Below are 17,908 nucleotides of genomic sequence, written 5' to 3' on the forward strand. Positions count from 1 at the left end.
AAAACACCATATTTAAATAAATTCACATATTTTAGCAATTAACAAGAACTCCAAGAACCATATAAATAAACATTACCATGAAAAAGACCAAAATCGTTTAGATCAAACATAGCCAATAAAGTTAAAACCAGACGAAAAAGCCACCACTATATATGAAAGCTGTAAAATTTTCCCAAAAATCACCAAATACTATCGCTACTATCTTTATCCACAAATCTCATTAACGAATTGACTACCTCGAGCTTTCGATTAAGACATTGTAAATTTACTAGCCTAAAACATCTCAGCCAGTACATCATTATATTTACAAAACAATAATTTATTTACTTATACTCTTATATAATAATGCATTGTATTTTCCTTGTCATTAGATCATTCGGTGTCGTTGCCGCTGTCTAATTTCTTCTTCTCTGATTATTTGATTTTCACATTCTTCGACTTTTATTCTACAACAAATTCTAGCTACATCTTAGCTATAAAATTAAATTCAAGTAATGACTAAAATATAATATGTTTAAAATAAATCTCTAATTATTACCAGTTACTACAGTTCTTGCTACTGCTCTTGATGGATTAACCTCATTAATGACTTGACTACTTCCAGTAAAACAAGACTCATTTTCTTCTCAGTTCTTATTATCATTAAATTTTGGCATATGTTGATACCTATTCCAGGTCGTTGAAAACAATGTGTTATAAATTGGGTAGCTAATATTCCCACTATAAATAAAATTGATGCTGTTTGGATTTTGTAACTTTTAAAAATTTAACTTTACATTCTGCACTTGCCCTTGTTCTTTTTTTTTAAAAACCAATGTATGTTAGACCACCAATAACACAACAATTTAATTATTATTACCATAGAATTATTACTGTAACACAAAATCTAAATATTCTAGACTTTTTGTTGTTTTGATCTGATGGACCGTACCCATCGATTCGAAAAGAATGAACCACCATTAGAAAAGGAAGACAATATGGTTTCATATAGTTTATTCTTTTCTATGGTTTATTCTATGCAGGATAGTGTTCATGTGCCAAATCTGGAGATGTTGTCGAGCAATATATCCTGTATTTTTTGTGTGTTGATGTAAGTACAACAGAACAGTAGTAATATATTAATTTTGTAAACTAAAATTATACTAAGCATCATAATATAAGGAGTAATTCATTAAAAAAATTCAGAATTGTGGCATTAATGTATATATAGTTATTGTTATATTCACGTGCAATGTAATTGATTCTCAAAATTAATTTGTACTCTCAGGTAATATGTTTCAATATCAAGCATATGCATAAGGTAATTGAGTTACCTACTTAACGTGCTGCAGATTTGCTAGCAGGTTATTTAATTTCAAAATCTTTGAATAATTATCTAAAGCCTAGGCAGTTTCACCAGGTATTATATTCCCGGAAAATATAGGAAAGTAATGTACGAAATTAAAACTAATATACTAGAAGAATACTGTGAATACATGTGTATTGTTAACTTCGCAAATTTGAATGAAATGAGAAACTGGAACAAAACCATATTTAAATTTATTTATAATTTTGATTTCATCTATTTCATCTATTGCTTAAAACGTGATTTATATACTTTACAAAAGTGTTGTATCGTGTGAAAAAAGAGCTTTGTTCTCTTAGATATGGTGTCGTTTTTATTGCTATTGTTGTATTTAAGCAATGTAGTACAGTGAAAACGAAGAAAAGGATGTAGGTAATTTGGTCCTCCTTGGCATAGTTTTTAGGAAACATATTAAATCATTATGTTAGACTTATATCGAATTCTGAAACCTAGATATAGTTGTATTACAAAAATAACTTTATGCCTACCTATTGTTAATGGGGTTATTAAATTAATAAAAATTTGTTACTTATTAAACATAAAGAATAATAATTTTAAAGCGAATTTTATATGTATTTAGAAATTCCTTTTTATTCAGTAAATTCTAAAATTAATGACTGGCAAAGTAGTAAAGAAAAGTGTTAAAAAAATATTTTCTGTTTATGCCAAATAAAATCATTGTAAATATGCAAAGAGATCAAAATTAAAATCGAAAGAATATCTATTGCTAGTTAGTTATTACATTAATCTTTATTATTATTTACAACAAGCGTATTTGAGGAAATACACTAGTTGTATTTCACTCCAACTTTTTGAGCATCCAATTAGGGAATATTACCAGGACAATGATTTTTGTAATGTTATAAAAAGGAAGTGTTGGAAGTTGTTTAGTTAATGTTCAGAAAGTTCTTAATATTTAAGAACAAAAATACGCAAAATTCTTTTGAATATAGGTTTACTTTTTAAATAATTAACGTTTCGTTTGATATATAATTAGCTTATTTCAATTGTTCTGTTCACCTGAGAACAGTTACTAATAATATTAAAATGAGAGAACGGAACTGAATATGCGCATGCGCCAAATCCGGAGATGTTGTGGAGTAATGTATTCTAACAAAATGCAGACTATGTCAGCTGGCAGTGACCGTGTTAAACATCTAAAAAATTTTAAGTTATATATTATTAAACCTGGTCTTCTAGAACAACCATTAATTTACTCTCAATAATAATTATTACAATATAAACATTATGGTCTATCCAGCAACAGTCTATGGTTTCGTTCTCACACCTTACACCCCTTCACTCGCTTCACTCGCACCTAATATAATACTGACAAACAAAATCACTTTTGCTACTAGTACTCTTAATATTTAACCATTTTACAAATATTAATTCCGTAGTTATCTGGTTTAAAGCAAGAGGCTCACCATACGGATGCTCTTTGGGTCTCATCATGCGGAAAATGGACGGGGTATATTACGGAACGCGCGAAAACAAAACGCAAGATTAATGGTTCTTACTAAATAGGTTGATGGAGCTGTAAATTTCGACTGCAGTGCAGTGTCGGATTCTGCGGGATGTGGAACATAATGAGAATGAAGCGACCTTTTCGTAAAGTTTAGGCTGAATTTAACGACGTGAATGGAAACTTTTTGAAAAATCCCTCGGCGTATGTCATTATTATCTGACAACTCCTGTTTTGCACCATTGTGTCGTGATGTTTTGTATCAATTCATTGCAGTATAGTGGACGAGATTGTTTGTTTAAGTTTTAGCGGCATAAGGAGTCCATTAAAAGTGTTTTTCAGAACAATAATTTTATTATTTAGCTACGTAACGATGGTATTCATTAATTATTTTCTTTTTGTTTCAATATAGCTAATATCACAGCGAACATCTCATATCCGTTAAGAGTTTATATCGTTAATTGCTAATCTTAATTTACAAATTACTGTTAAATATGTACATCTGTGGGATAAATACACTAGTATGTATTTCCCAATGTTGTAGTATATGACCACTATTATAACTTTATGTAGTAATTATGATGTTTACTAATTTCTACTAATCAGCTAATATATTCTTTGTAATATTATATTTGAAGCATTTAAGGTATAATAAAGTATTTCAATATTTTATAGTACTTCTAATAGTACTAACTTGCCAACATTGGATAATATATCTGCACATGTATTGTGAGAAAACAAATGATCAGTGTAGATACAAGTCCTAACAATATTACTTGAAGGTAATATTTTTTTATTTGTTCATATTGATTTTGGTTCGCCATTTTGCATTTTCACCCACTGGATAATATACCTCCACGTGTATTGCACTTGGTATAAACATCTTTATATATTAAATATATTAGGTGCCTGCAATATTTGATTATATGGTGGAAATGCGAAATATCATTATAAATAATTGTTAAGCAACATAATCTAAAAATATAGCCAGAAAATGTTTCGATTAATATATATTGTACCAATTTAATTTTCAATAAAGCTACTTTAAAGTGAGAAAACAAATGATCAGTATAGATGCAAGTCCTAACAATATTACTTGAAAGTAGTATTTTTTTATTTGTTCATATTGATTTTGGTTCGCCATCTTGCATTTTCATCCACTGGATAATATACCTCCACGTGTATTGTACTTGGTATTAACAGAGAAATTATGTGTTAAATATATTTAATTTATGGAATAATTTTACCATATGTTTATTATGTTTTATGAATTTATTCCTTTGTTTTCAAGTAGAACTGATTTTATGTGGATTCAACTTCCAAAAACTATCCTAGAAGACATGTAGTTTTCTTGGTTAGTGCAGTTACTGTGGTTGTTATTTGTCTAAAAATTATAGCCGGATTATTGATCACAAGAATATATATTGAATGTGGGCCATCAATCGGTGATTGTAGCAGCAAGAAAGTAATTCCTCACAAATATATTAAACTATTAAATAATTGAAATACAAGAATATTTGTAATTAAAAATTGCCAAAATATTCAATATTGTACAGTGATATAATACTTGTTTTTAAAAAAGAAGAGAGATGATGATAGTAAAATGAACTTGCTGAATATACTACCTTGTAAATTATTGCAAGGTCAACAATATTGTGATAATCCATTGTAAAGTGAAACAACCTCTGGAGATGTTTTTATACAACACGTCAGAGATTGAAGTGTAATATATTTAATGCATTTCTAGAGGTAACATTATGGCAAAGAAATTTGTAGGATCGATCTTTCAATGAATAAAAATATATCCAGTGTTTTACGTATGTAAATGGCATACTTTGCATCGATTGTTTTAAAAGGACAATTAGTAAATAGTTATGCTGGTTAAGTTCATAAAGATGTTTCGTCGTAAGTTGCTTCTTGTTGTCATCATAATTGCTAGATTTACTAGAGTAATATTTGTAAAACCGAAAATATTGCTGTGCATAAAATATTTATTATTGTATTTGGTTAATTAAATTAATTAAATTAAATTACTAACTGCTAATAGCACACATTTTGAAACTTTCAGATAAGGTTTTTTTCCATAAACATCCATAGAAACACGATGGCTCTTCATAAAACAATAATGGAGTAAGTTTATTGGCAATCAACCATCAAATAAACAAAACATGATAACTGTCGCTATGAACAATTTTTATTAAAAGTGGAGTCATATGTTGTCAAAAAGCGAGTAGTAAGGCATACATGTAAGGCATATAAATGTTAAAACTTATTATTCAACCACCGAATTAATTTAAATACTACTTATTTTTAAATTGATTATTTCTTTACTTTATATTCATGAACGACAATATTAATTTATACAAAGCATTACTGTTAAGTTGTCTGAATCCATTTAGTCTAAATTAATCTTGTCAGGAATATTAAAAGCGGTTTTAGTAGTAGGTGGATCAGTAGCGTTTCAACGGCTGCTGTGTAACGGCAAATAATAAAAACACCGACTGAAAAGCTCAAGCAAAGTCATGTAATATTAAGTAACATCAACGAGATAGACTTTAAAAATTTCAACACGCGCACGCTGTAAAAGATCCTTTTTTCCGCCAGCACTTGAGTGTTTCTTCTGCGTGAAACGGTTTTAGGAAAAAGAAATAGCCGCATTAATTTTAATGATGTCAGTTTTGGTTCTACGTATTTTACCATCACATTAATTTAGATTAATATTTCAATTATCTTATCTTATTCATTGTTACTGTCATCTTAGAGGAGGAGACAACTGCTGGAGTTATATCTTCTTGAAAGAAAATTTAAAATCTCGCATGATGTGACATTTCTTACTTTTCAGACTAGAGTAATGTTGTAGGATCACTCCTGTATCAGCTCTACACTGCTGATATCCCATCAACAATAGAAATACTACTTGAAGCATTTGCCAACAACACAGTTATTATGGTAAAAGTATATCTGCAAAATGAACTAGAAACTGAAAAATACTGCTTAATATCTCTAAATCTGTACATGTTAATTTTGCGTTGCGGCAAAATAACCAAAGGGGTACCCAATTCTTCAAACAGGGTCAGCTAAATACCTCTGAATCCGTCTTGATGGTAGTTATATTGGAAACATCATGTGAGACAAAAAACAGAGAAAATCAAATAACTGTACTGACTAGTCGGAAAATATTCTCAACTTGACCTAAAATCAAAGAGATTAGTTTATCAGTTAATCATAAAGTTAGTTTGGACAAATATGTGGTTTCAGTAAGACATCAAACCAACTAGTAATCCAACACTGCCAAGACAAAGTTCTTCAATTAATTATCAATGAAGAAAACTGCACGATGGCCTCGAAATCTAATAGATTTACGAAGTTATCCAAGATTTCATCTTAAAACATAAAATAAGGTTACTAGATCATAGCAACATTGAAAAAATATAGCTATTGGACAACAGGTAGGAAATAAAGTTTGAAGCCAACCAAACCAAGCGAACCTTTTTAGTGACTTGGTGTTACTCTTACTTAAATCTTAAATACTTTTGAATTTTGAAGCCTAGTTCGTCAAATTCAGACCTAAAATTTAACTTTTTTATTTTAATTAATAAATTTTTTTTTAAACTTTTTTTTACTAACCAAATCTTTTATTTTGAATAGATCTACTGCTTAATGTTGGCTCTTAAAATATAGGAACGATCACAGAAGGTATCGGGTCTTATCCTTATTATTATGATGGTTATAACAGGTCTATTGAAAAGTCCCCGGCTTGACACATAGATGGCGATACTAGAATTAAATCCATATGTTTTTCAGTTAACCCTAATCCTCAACTGATGCCTGTATAAATTTAAGAGCTGTTTGTGAATTATAGCATTTTGAGTGAAGCAACTTTTATTATTGTGAAAAAAATGGATAAAAAGGAATTTCGCGTGTTGATAAAATATTGCTTTTTGAAGGGAAAAAAACAATTGAAGCAAAAACTTGGCTTGATGCTGAGTTTCCGGACACTGCCCCAGGAAAATCAAATCATCAAAGATTGGTATGTTAAGTTTAGACGTGGTGAAATAAGCAGCGAAGATGGTGAACGCAGTGGACGCCCAAAAGAAGTTGTTACCGACGAAAACATTTAAAAATTCGACAAAATAATTTTAATGATATATTTTAATGATTTTAAATGATATATTTAAGCACATTATCCATGATAATAACATGATGGAGTAATAACAAAGGCTTGGTTAATAAAAGAATCTTAGAAAATATGTTTCCATAAATATAGTACAGTCTATTTTACACAATTACTTCTGTAAAAATAAAATAAATAAATATGCTTTATGAAATCGACAGTCTATAACGTCATTTAACGCAAAATTATAAACGTTCTAATTAAATATTGAAATCGAACTTGAACGCTTATCAATTAATTATCTGATCTAAATTATTCATTAAACTTTCGACGGTGCACAACAATGAACCGTTTATTGGTCGGTTGGTGGGCTTTTCGCAAGCTTAACGTCAGAATTAATACGATGCTTAGAACGATTTAGCCATCAATCATTTTACAGGGCGATCTGTTTCGGTGGTAGACGTAAATTGACTTGGTAGCGAGTCAATCTTCGAGGCGGTTTTACTGTAGCATCTAAAAATAATTCAAATGAATTTTGAAATTGTTATTTATAAGATTTTTTTATATACTTTTTGTTGTTGTAAACAATCCAGGTGAAATTAGAGTAACCAGTGGCTGATTATTTGAAAAATGGCTTAAGGAAAGATTATTTAATTCTTAAAATAACTGAATTATTTCTTATTTAATAGATACAATTAGCAGCAGGTAATACAGTAGGCGCTCAATAACACTCAACAATGGAAATATTGCGTTTTGTTTAATTCGTGATGTCAGACGAAGATGTACGAATTCTTTCCTGTATAAATTATGAGAGAGCAAAGGACGGCGGCAATTGCTTGGAGCAGTTAATTTTATATGTGCTTATTTTTCCAACGGTAGTATAAGTGAGACGGCGATGTACATATTCCTTCACGTACTAACTTTAAAAAAGAAAAAAAAAACTACTGAATACCATTAACATGCAATTAATAATTTCATTTTAAACGAAGTTGAATTAATTTTATATCTGAATGTTCTGTGGATCTGTAAAAAGCAATGGGATTTTTTTATGAAATTGAATAATACCCCACAAATGATTTATCGTATTTTAATACGTTAATTGCTATTTTCAAATAATATATTATCATAAATATACACAATCCAATAGAACTTACACAAAATCTAAAAACTAAAGATGTACAATAACCATAAATACTAAATAAAAATTAAACATACACCTAATCATAGAAAAAAAAATTAAATCATGACAATTAAAAATGATCGCGCAATAACTACTAGAGCTTTTTTAAATAAAGTAAATGCTTTATTTATATACGGAAATATTTTATCAAAAATCGAGGGGGTAATCGAACTATTACCTATTATTGCTATAAAAACAGACAAAAGTATTTTACTATTTATCATTCACAATTTTAACCTTCTTACTCCATGACAGTCGATAGTCAATTTCAGTCAATAGTTCCCAACACTAATAAACACTAAATGTGTAATAATTTATCACATATATAAATAAATTACATATATATTGAACCTTTATGTAAGGATAACATAAATATTATTTCTTAGGAGCTTCATGCTTTCTTGTCGGATTTTTTCTGAGCGAAATTGAAAAAGTTTACCAACTAAAATGATGAAGGTGTTCCCTATAAAAGGAAATATTAAATGTATTATTATATCATGAATAATGCATGGAGGACGAAACCTGGTAAGGTGAAAATTTGCGGAAAATTACTCTCGTGTAAGTTTTCAGATTTATTTTCTTTTTATGTTGCTGGAGTAAAAGTTTTATGTGCATACTCCGATGGTAAACGATTTGTTATATAAGCAGGCAACTTCGCGAGAACATTTTATTCTTTTCGGTTCTCACGATCTTATCGGTTTAGTTTATTTTTATTTTAGTAGTTTTCAGGAAGATTTTCTAAAGTTTGAGCAAAGTGTGTGCTTTAATTAACTTATTGTTACATATAAGCACAAACGTGGAATAGTCAATTTAAAAACGAAATATAATAAATATTTATGTTATATGGCGTGTCTGGAAAGGGTCATGATCAAAAAGACAAGACAGTATGTTTATACTAAACTAAGAAATGTGATCGAATCTTTCGAACCTCTTTTGAATTCATTCAACTAACTGGAATCTTGGGAAACTATTACTCTTGGATTGGGAAACTATTACAAGCAGGGTATAATATGAAAATTTGGGTAAAAAAGTGCTATTAAGAAGATCCATGGCAAACTGGCGAACGAAGGTACAGGCGATACATGCAATTAATTTTACAATTATAAGCTCTGGAGACAGGACAATTATCATATTCATCTCTTGTGTTTGTGATACCTTGATTCTTTACGAGGGAAGTGTTATATCGCGCGATTGATATAGTCCTGGTTGTTCAAAATACAAGACTTGAATATTGTTTTATGCTAAATTGGAATATATGATAAGATACCCGGACACAGAGGCAAATTAAACAGCCCCTCTCGAGCTTCTTTCTCTGAGCGCTTTTTACACTCTGTTTCTGCTTTACTACGTAATGTAACTCATCGTATAATACCATGGAACATTAAATTTACTTTTTCCATATTCCTATTTAATTAATCTTGAATTTTAAAAATGAGAATACTGACATGACTGACAACTCGATTAGTTTCTCAAGGTATCTCATTATAGTGTCAAAATGTTATATAATAAATATCGTTAAAATATGTTTCACGTATACCATTCAAGAGATCAGAACAGACCACCAATCCAATGCTGGAAACAATGCGATAATAAGAGGTTACTTCTTATATACTAATTTGCTACCTTTTTTGTATTTGGTCCTTGTATATACTTTGATTAGCGATATATATTGATGAATGTAAACAAACGTTAAAATACCTTATCTGACTCTTAATTTCCATGGTTTTGGCATGTTTCTGATGATGCTTGGTTTGAAGAAATCTACTATCGCAGCGAAAATGGCTATACCATACAGACTGACGAAATTGCTGGAATAATATTTACTGGATATTTTCAGAAAGGTTGTGGCGTATTTTATATGTTATGTCGAACGATACTACGACAATACTAAGCACAAAAAGTCATGGGTTAGTTCTGGAGACCTATCTACATTCATAGCTATAAAGTTTTATGATGAGAACAGACTTGAGCATTCGGCTCGAGCTGATTCAGCGTATTCACAGAAAACACATGCTGGTGAAAGGAATTGGGCTAGGTTTTGCCTTATTTTCATCAGTGTACCAAATCCTCTCGAACCGAATGTTTAGATCTGTACTCTTCATTATACCATATTTTCCATATTTTCTCAATAAATATTTCTTTCAAACTCATTAAAATACGTGCAAGTAATATATAGTATTTATAATCAGCTTTGTTTTTCATATTTGTTTTCCCTTCTAATTATTTATTTGCTTTTTTTTTAATTTGGTGCTTTATATGTACCAATTAAAGTAGAGAAATGTTTTAGTGAAATAACTGCGGAGGGATATCTTAAATTAATAGAAAAAAACCTTGAAAAATTAATTAATTATCATCATGTTAATATCATTATTCCTTCTTTGTAATATTCCTTATATGTTTATGTTAAAATTCCTTAATTGTCTGGAATATGTCATCGGAAATAGCCATACTGAGAGATATTTTAGTCAAATTACTACTGAGTGATATATTAAATTTATAGAAGGAATCTAAAAAAATTATCATTATTCCTTGTATGTAATATTCCTTATATATCTATGTTCATACTCCTTAATTGTCTGGAATATATCATCGAATACAGCCATAATGAGAAATGTTTTAGTCAAATAAGTGCGAATGATATCTTAAATTTATAGAAACTATCAAAAAAAAAATTAATTAATTATCATTATTCCTTGTCTGTAATATTCCTTATATGCCTATGTTAATATTCCTTAATTGTCTGGAATATATAACCGTACATAGCAATAAAAAATGGTTTTATATAAAACAAAATAGCTCCTTATGAAATATGAGATCGTTATGCCAAATCATTTATTTCCTACAAACCCGCTGAATAATTGATAGGAAATAGGATATGTGGGATAAACTCGCAACACGATGCTATCTGGGTAAAAGTCATCTTGAAATACAGCATGTCGTTCGCTGAGACAAATTTGTCTATGCCAAACGAACATACCAGTCTACCGCGTGGGCAATCCGTTTGTGTGCTATACAAGAACGTAATATTTAAATATTATTCATAATTTGTGAACATATAATTCTTAATCACGTACATCGTGGCTTAACATTTCTGTTAAATTAAAAATAATTTATTATTCGTTCATTATGCAGCATCAAAAGGATGCCCAACGGCACCAGTAGCCGACCACCGAAAAAAATATCGATATTTCGATATTTTAAAAAAATATTGATATTTTACAAAAACACGTATCGATATTTTTAAGCAAAAATAAAAATAGTGAAATATTAGCCTGAAAAATATATCGATATTTTAACCGTAAATATAGCGACTGTTATTTTAAAGTCACCTTGGTAGTGCAATGGTCAAAGTGGTGGGATGATCTTGCTACAGCTGTGATAGTTTTCCGTTTATTTGGGTACTTGTCGATCCTGGGCGTATTACAGAATCTATAAATTTGGAAAATCGCGAGGTGTTATTTTTTTCCTTGGATTTTCATTTTCAATATTCCTCAATTTATGTGAAACTGCTAATTCAGCAATTTTCTGCTTGAGCAATTGATTGACTAAGATTCAGTTATGGATTTTGAAATGAATACACCTTAGTAGCGACCTTGAGGCATGTTATTGAAGGGTATTTCGATTCATTCAGTGCTCAACCCTCGTTTGGTTTACAGGTAACACCGCTGCCATTCCATAATGTAAACACCACTGTTTCATTTCCATTCCATCAACTTATTTTTTTTCTTCGATTAATTAATCGTAGTGTATTTAATATGTCTAGGATTAAGAGATGCTGGGTTAATATCGCAAAGAATTTAACAATTTAGATGAAAACTATCAATAAGCCATTGCTAAAGTTTAGCACGATTAGTATGCTTGTATTGCTGGGATAGTTACAGGTTCGAATTCCGTTAGGTTATAGCTGTATTTTATATTATTTTAAATGTAAGTGTGATGATCCATTAGATAAAAGTGTAATCCAAGATAGATAGGGCCGCATTTTTTCTAGAATGCTTTCAAACCTGTATATACATATTAAAGAATAGTATTAATGAACTTTTTTGATAAACGTACACCTGTTTTGTTTCAGCGAACGTACATTAAACAAAAATACATTCGAACATGAAACCGCCTTCTTTTCTTGAGGCCGTTTAAAAATATCCTGTATTAGAACATCCTTTACTGAGTGAAACCCATGTCACGAAGTACATAGCTACAAAACTATAGTCTTGTTGACAGGTTATTGAAATATCTCATTATTTAACTGTTATGTGTTCATATTATTACGTTAATATAACCCTAAACTACTCAATGGATGTCCCATTACTCGTCAGAAGCTTAGTCGGAAGATACTCTCAACTTGATGTAAAATCAAACAGATTGATATATCAGACAATCATAAAGCCAATTTAGACCTATAGGGTGAAAATATGGGGTTGCACTAAAAATGCTAATCAACGTCATCCAACGCTGGCAAAACAAAATTATTCGATTAATTACCAATGTCTATCGCTACGTAACCAACGAAGGACCGCACGATGACCTCGAAATAAAATGGATTTGCGAAGTTACCCAAGATTTCGTCTTAAAACAAGAAATAATATTACTACTAAATCATACTAACGTGGAAGCAATACAACTACTGGACAACGCGCAGGATATCAGAAGATTGAAGCGAACCAAATCATACGAGCTTATATAAAGTATAAACTATAGCTTAAGTTATTATAATTTTATAATTGAGGAATACATATTGATGTATTTATCTCGCATTCATCTTGCTTGTGAATTAATCCAAGTACAAATGAAATGTAGAAATAAATTAATTTATAATTAAGGTAGTACTAAGCATATCTAATAAAGATGTTATCAAACAAAAATCCTAAACTAAGTAAAGCTAGCAAAGATATAACACGACATTCATTGACTATCAATTGGTTAAGGTTTACCTAGTTTAGGATAAAGCAATGGATATTTTAAACTTATAATTTTCAACGCATTGCTAAAATGTTTTAGAATGTTTACATTTAGTATTGTAGTGGTAATTTTGTAAGCTGTGTACTTTTACTATGACTATAAAAAGTAAAAAAAAAATAATTGTCTTCATAAACGAGCCATTTTCATCGTGACGCTGATATGCTATCTGTGGGAGAAGAGGAAACGCGGGAGTACAAGAAAAACCGAGCGGGGATATAATCAGGCTGAGTGTTTCTGAGACTAAAATGTGTAAAGAATGAATTATGGCGCCGGATTGTGGACGGACAATCGTGGTTTTATTATTGTTTGGTTTTATTGTAGTTTTTCTTTGCTTTGTTGAATAACCATGTTGTTAGTGGGAGTAGATTAATTAACGTTGCCTTTAATATTAATAGCTCGTTAGATAAATATTAATTTAATTTTTATGATAAAATCCGGAGTTTTTTCTGAAAATAATTCTCAATACATTATAACTTTAATAAATTATTTTCTTTTTTTTATGAATTTATTATAATCTTCTATATATAAAAAGTAATAAAAACGTATCCGTAGATATATTGATGAACTATATTATTTATCGTACGAAAACAAACTTTCAACAGATAAACTATTATTATTTTATTATAGAACAGTGAGAATACTTCCATCGAAAATACGAGATTAGATTGGAAAAATTGTAAGACAACAAGTGTCGAACATTCTATTTTGCAACGTTATTTTCTTACATGTAACAAACATATTTAATGATATTTAATGTTGTGTATAAAGGTGAAGCAAAAACTGGCGATTTAAATATATCCAAACATAAATCAAACTACCTATGTCTAGATGTCTTACTTAGCACCACTATTCACTCACATAGGCATCCCACCTCGTCTTCGAATACACAGTTTTCGTAATCAGGCCCATGAACCACGTGGTAAAACACTTTCCTCTTAAATAGACGACCATATAAATGAACGTGATCGTTATCCCATGTAGACAGCTTATAGTTTTGTTGATCTTCTAAGTGGCATTGTTCCTACTGAAATTTTCATGGTATCCCCGTATGAAATTGTTTTCCAAGTTTTGAGTGACTCCAAAATTCCGATAGTCTACGGATGGGAAACTGAATAACTGCAATCCCTTTTGGTGGCGGTTCACCTTGAACTAAAACCTTTTATTCAAATTTTAGTGGACTATATTAGTTCATAGCAACTTTCGTCCGCGCCTTTGGTGGCCTTACGCTCTTAATTATGATGCTTGTGTAGGGAATACATGAAGTAAGAGCAATTTTTAAAGTTCGTATGTTTCTTATTTACAGCAGTTTATGGCTAGGGGTTTTTGAACACTTTCAGTCAACCTTGTGTGACTTTAAAATTCTAGCTCAGATATTTTCACCCGAATTTCACTCAACTACACGTATGGTGAGTCGTTGAACGGCGATAGAGAACTATACTGACGATTTAAATATATTCCAAGATAAACCAAACTGCATTTGTTTAGACCAAGCACATAGCTTTCTTCGAACACGCAGTTTTCATAGTTAGGACTGTTGGCCGTCGCGCGATATAGCATATATACTGGAGCACTTAAAATTACACTTCTGACATTCATTACTTTTGCTCTATAATTTTAAGAAATAAAGCTTATTGATCACCCTTAAAAACTTATGATGGTTTAATTTTAAGATTTTTTAGATTTAAAAGTTTCAAACTATCAAAAAAGTTACAGACAATTTGGCAGTTGATTAATTAATCGTTTCCAGATATTTACTTCTTAAGGAAAAAATCCATAGGGAGGAAGAAGTAAAATGAAAGAGTAAAATGTCATGGGTTGTGTAGGAGAGTTATCCACATCGACACCGCACGCAGGTAATTAAGTCGGGAGTATCACAAGGTAGCATACTTGGTCCAGTTCTCTATCCTATATTCACAGCAGATATGCTCACTCATGCTTATACCACTACAGCGATGTATACAGATGATACCTCAATCCTTTCAACACATGAAAATCATGATTCATCCGAAAGGTTCCAATTACTTCTTGTTCTGGCCGAAGCATGGCTTGAGCAGTTTCGTATTAAACCAATACAGATAAATTACCTGTGAAACTATGTAATACAGAGATTCCACAGTCAGGTGATGCTAAATACTTGGACCAAAAAGAAACAATTGGACTGTAGCCTGCTGAGGCTCTACAGATTCATCGGAGGCAAGTTTTAGTTGTCAAAGCTATGCTGACGCCTGTATGGACGTATGGAATACAGCTATAGGACACAACTAGCCATAGTTTGATAGATATACTAGAAATTTTTTAAAGTAAAATGATGAGAACTATGTTCCCCAGTACATCAACAATTGATATGTGTACCTAGATTTAAATCTGCGGAAGGAAGAAACTGAGCCATACAACAAGAACTATCAAGCCATATTAGTCCAACATGTTAACCAGTGAGCAATTTTAATACTGATTTCATATTCTCACCACAAGAGTGCAAAATTCAGTTAAAGGAAGGTATATCGACGAAAATCTGACAGCATAGTGGATTATAGTTTCACGGAAATAGATTGATAAATGGCAGTATATACAAAGTAATAATAAAAATATTGTAACATATAATTTTTTTCCACTGAAAACCATCTATTATGCGAATCGATTGAATATTGCTGTTAATTGAAAACAATAGAGAATGGAACAAAAAAAATTTAAACAATAGTTGCAAACGATCGAAACATTTTTAATAGATATTTTTAATTTCGTAAAATAATCATCACTGTTTAAATCCCCAATAAACAAACCCAAAATGTGTTATTGTGTTCGGAGACAGAGAAAATGATTTTCCCTGGTAATATTATATTAAATATTTTACTTTTTATGTCAACCGTTTCGCATTTCACTACGGAAGGGCGCCTATCTTTATAATTGTAATAAAAGTAAAATTGTAGAGTTTATCGCTGATTGTTCCGTCCGACCATTATGTAAGAAAATGCAGAAAAAAAGGATACCGTTGCTTTCAAGACGGTAATTGAGATATAAATATTTCATCACTCTGGTTAAGGCAAGAACAATCAATTCGCGTAATAGTTTAAATTACCCATTATGTTATAATGGAAAGTTTATTGGACTATAATGGGAATAGGATAGTTTAAATTATATCTCTGTTTAATTTGTCTTACTAATTCCCTTGTTATATCGTAGTATTCTGGTTATAACTTTATAGCAAGTACATTTTTATCAAGCAAGCTCTAAATTACTTTTATATTACCTTTAGTGTATCTATTTTACAATATTTTTTTTTGTTATATTTTTGAGTTCTTTTAACCAATGATGATTCATCTGGATTGGACCTACTACGTATTGTGGGCTCCGAAACATGATCCTCATCTTCCCAGAAGACATAAGGTTTTACCCTACCTGGTTATCGACGAGACTAGGACAGTTTTCCTGTACAATTTCTTGCTTTTTGGATAGTCTTGCCTATAAAAAAACACAATACCAACCTGCGATTATCACACTGCAGTAGGAGGACAGCCCGTTATCACTGCGGTAGTTTTAGATCCATATGATTTCTGGATAATGTTAACCTTCAGAAGACACTTGTCGAAATGTTATTTAAATCAAACCACTCAAGTAGTTTTTGTAAAATAAAATTTTTATTTTCATGTTTTTAAATATGAAGTAACAAAAAAAACCGAATTATACAGAGAACACATATTATAGTATAATATACAACAAAAAGGCAGCGATTTTGAACTTTTAGGTTCTTTACGTGAAACGTAAAAACCCGAAGTAAGCAATAGATTTCTCACTAGAAAATGTAGTGTGCTAAAGCTTTGTCGTGGGGTATATATATGAACAGAAGGTCTTTCAAATATAGGGATTTTTATTAGTGTTCTACTTAGGAATGAAAAAATATTACTTCACAGAGTGTTAAGCATTCATTCCTTGAATTTTTATTATTGATTTTTCTCAAAAAGTTGAAGCTCTAGTTAAGAGGGAAGGACGTTCTTACTGGACCAAAGTTAATCTATATTATTTTTTTATATTTTTTAAAGTATCCTTTTTATTTGGACTGGACCTACAGTTTAACGTGGGCTCCGAACCACGGACCTCAGCATTAAGTCTACCGACTAGCGAGTGACCAATTTAGAAATCATTCCAGTCTCCCGGGATCCAATCATCCGGTCTTACCCAGCCTGGTTACTAGCGTGACTGGGATCATTTTCCTTGCCGGATTTTACACTCTTGCCTAGGACAATCACAAGCATTAACCAATCACAAACATACGTTTACGACAGAATTCGAACCCGCGACTATCGTCCTGTCACCTTTACCAGTGCGCCAACCAAGCCGGCATGTATAATGTTGTTGAGCATACTGTTGGAAAGCGGAAATAAATATTTATAGAAAATACTTTTTCTGTAATATAATGTATGAGTTTAAAAAACAAGAGAAATTTTGCTTGAATTTCTTTCAGTAGCTTTTCCTGTTTTTGAAATATTTATGATAGCAAAAAAGGAATTACCTGAAATGTCACTTGTTTCCATAATCACAAGGGATTAACTGAACATTCAAAAAATTTTCTCTTGATTGTCCATATGTGTACGTATATGAACGTAGGTTTTACCTTTGGCTGTAAGAACGTAATTGAGATATAAATATTTTATTGTGGTCGTTAAAAGGCAGGCACCGAACCAATTGGCGTAATGATTTATGTATTCCTATATGTGCTCAATTATAATGTGCATTTTATATTACTCTTAAAATATTCTCAGCTCGGCATTATGAAATAATATATATCATAATTGAGAAGCATTAAATTAAAATTGAAGTATTACATACATGTCTTGTAGACATTAAGTT

The 17,908-nt window shown here is 30.7% G+C and overlaps 1 protein-coding gene across 1 annotated transcript in view; it reads right to left on the minus strand.

Annotated features, from left to right (window-relative positions):
- The window catches only part of LOC143191262 (uncharacterized), a 341,783-nt gene that overhangs the window by 188,675 nt on the left and 135,200 nt on the right, over nucleotides 1-17,908 (minus strand). The window lies entirely within an intron of this gene.

The sequence above is a fragment of the Rhynchophorus ferrugineus genome, unplaced genomic scaffold (assembly GCF_030347505.1).
Source record: "Rhynchophorus ferrugineus isolate W39M unplaced genomic scaffold, kcgeb_rfMv2 rfM1, whole genome shotgun sequence".
NCBI classification, from domain to species: Eukaryota; Metazoa; Arthropoda; class Insecta; order Coleoptera; family Curculionidae; genus Rhynchophorus; species Rhynchophorus ferrugineus.